Source organism: Lolium perenne, chromosome 3, assembly GCF_019359855.2.
Source record: "Lolium perenne isolate Kyuss_39 chromosome 3, Kyuss_2.0, whole genome shotgun sequence".
Classification (NCBI taxonomy): domain Eukaryota; kingdom Viridiplantae; phylum Streptophyta; class Magnoliopsida; order Poales; family Poaceae; genus Lolium; species Lolium perenne.
In genome coordinates this window covers 223,080,063-223,082,975 of record NC_067246.2, presented here as the reverse complement: position 1 = coordinate 223,082,975, position 2,913 = coordinate 223,080,063, and the positions used below count along the sequence as shown (strand labels likewise).

The window sequence follows — 2,913 nt, the reverse complement described above, 5'->3', positions numbered from 1 at the left end:
CCAATTTTGAAGTACTTTGAAAAGCCACCTATTACGAATTCGATGCTAATTCATGTTGCATCTAATCATGCATCAGTTCTTGCTCAGATTGTTCGGCAACAAATCGAGGGCATGCAGATCCGTATATCATGTGCATCGTATAGTGTCTTATGTTTTCTTATTTTTAAGTGGTGTGAATTCTTTGTGACTTTTCCCTAGTGGTATTGGTTAACTAGTATCATGTCGAGCTAGTAGATACATTGATTTGAAAAGATGAAACACTCTGCGCTACAGAATCTGGAATGTGTTGTTGAAGACAGGGATTAACCGAATGATAATAGCTTGCAGGAATGATGCAGGGGCATGGCTGACAGGGATTGAACATGTGGAAGCTGAGAGCGTAGCCCTGTGATCCACTTGAGCTGATATCCATCCTGGTTGTGTAACATGAAACTGATGTTATGTTCAGTTCATTCTGTTATTGTTTGCATGTCTGATCCTGTGGGTTGTGGCAGATATGTGGTACTTGGAACTATCTCTTCATTTTCATCATCTTTATTGGAGCTAATTCTGGCTATGTGATTCTGTTCTAGTCTCAAAACTCGTATTCCCTTTGGCCCTAAATACTTATTTGCAGGTTCCATGAATCTAGACACAGTTTAGCCGACATTTTGCCTAAATTTGCGACAAGTATTTAGAGCCGTAGGGGTAGCATTACCAAAGCTAGCATGCAAGTAGCAGCAGCTTTTTATTTTGTCCAGTTTCAGACTAGTAAAGGTGTATTACTAGCATACTATGCCAAGTTTTTCTTCTTACATGCCTTTGTACTGTCCAGACCACTTGATTGTTGAGCTATATGAAGTGGTAATATGGTAGAGCTATCATTAAAACCTACTATTTATGTAGTAGAGCTATCATTAAAACCTACTAGAAAATCAGTTGGCTATCCTTGTCATGGTATGTACCAGATATTTATTTGGTGTCATTCATATATGATTTTTTCCTCTCCTGTGAGCAACAATTGATAATTTCATCTCTAGTAAATATGTTTTGAAATATATGTGTGCCCTTAAAATAATATGATGTGAGAACTGATCTCTATTTCCTGTTACCTCAATCGATGCAATGAAGGCTGCAGCGACCATGGAGCCGAAGAACACAAAAATGGACATGTACAAGTCCAGGTTGGTACACCCTGACGGTGGGGCATGGTGAAGGCTTGTTGTCGGAGCAGAAGGTAAAGGAGTACAACAAGATCCTGTGGCACGTCGCCTCGCTTGCTCGACCCTTAAAGTTAGCCTGTCAACCTTTCTAGTTTGAGCTCTAGTCGAGCAAATAATATTTATGTCAACTTTGACTAGTAATTGTCATATTTAGCATGTGGAAAACCCATGTCATTTTGTCCAAGTTGCCGCACTCTGTAGCTTTGTATATGTTTATGTCCATCAGTTCATGGTTTACTCACTCGAAGGTGTTTTTTATGTGAGTTTGCTGATAAATTTATTGTTACAACATATTGATATGTGACTCTCGGCAGGTTGATATATAGTGTTGATTGGCTGGGAAGGAGGCATCATGCTGATCTACCGAGTTGGCTGGGGAGGAGCATTTTGAGTACTGCGATTCATGTTTTGACAATGTTGACTGAGAAATGCGAGTGGAGCACGAGCCCATTCTCCGGCTGCGCGAGGAAAGGTACACATCTTGCTGCGTGGTCACGATGCATGTATTTTATACTATTATCATATTTTACACTCTTATCGTTCACGTGTTGGCTAAAATAGAGTATTTGTGGTGTTCAAATGCATGTTTCGATGCCAGACCTGGCCTAGTTCATCTTATTCGCCTTTCGAGTAATAATTTCCTGTGTTGTACATAACTTTTTTTTGGTCTGTTGTCGTCCAGGCGTTGGACGGACGAGCCGAGCTTCTTCTTTGCTAGATGTGTGACGCTGCGACGCTCCAGCGGCACATGAAGCAAGAGACTGCCATGGGGCTCCAGAAGGTACCCTGATGCGATAGCAATAGCAGCAGAGAGTAGAGCTGATACTCCTGGGCACTCTTTTTCTTTTGTATTTTCAAGTGTTGAGCATGATGTAGTATTTATTGTGGTCTTAAATTTACTGCAGTTGACATCGTGGAAAGTTTGAGAGTGCTAGTCGCTTGGTGATGTATCGCGTTGGGCATGAGCATTTAATCTTTGATTAAACTTCTTGGTTGAATTATGTACAAGGATAATGCTTTAGTCACTTGTTATCATAGTATGAGCTAGATTGACTCGAGTGTATTAATGTGTTGTGATGTATACAACAGAAATCTAGGGAAATTATTCCTCGATTTCGAATCTATAATCGTTCACTTTACAATGAAAATTATTCCATGGGAAGGATAAAAGAAAATGTTCCTTTCTATCTTAACTTGTACTCTGATGTCCTTTTACTGCACCGTATGCACCTGAGAAAAAGCACAACCAGATTTGGAATCCGTGAAAATTCATGCATCATACACGGTAAATTCATGTATCACACGAGAAACATGCTCCTTATTTTCTAGGTGCATACAGAAACCATCCATTGTATACACGAATCAATGTTGCGTAGGATACTCCGTGCCAGTTTATTAGCGCTAAGATCTCTTTTCAAAATTACCTCTAATTACTCGCTCCTTCTCTCCAATCAATTTTCCCTAACAATCCTCATTTCCAAGATCAGCCTTGCATGTTCAATCTGAAAGATGTTTCCGTTTATCAACATTAACTAGATCCCTGATTTACAGGAATAAGCCAGCGAAAACGGAAGGGTAAAATCATGAGAATAGCAACAAACTCGCCCCACGCCTTCCTTTTAGGGTAAAAACTAAAAAAAAAGTCTTAATTAACGGAACAGAGAGAGTAGGGTATAGTTTGACCAATTTTTTTACCTTGAAAAAATATGTT

The 2,913-nt window shown here is 39.6% G+C and overlaps 1 long non-coding RNA gene across 1 annotated transcript; it reads left to right on the top strand.

Annotated features, from left to right (window-relative positions):
* The first annotated feature begins 713 nt into the window (after nt 1-713).
* On the top strand, nt 714-2,341 carry LOC127343486 (uncharacterized). The gene is made up of 3 exons (XR_011754196.1): nt 714-1,216; nt 1,517-1,674; nt 1,885-2,341. It is a non-coding gene; the product is annotated as an uncharacterized lncRNA (long non-coding RNA).
* The last annotated feature ends 572 nt before the right edge of the window (nt 2,342-2,913 follow it).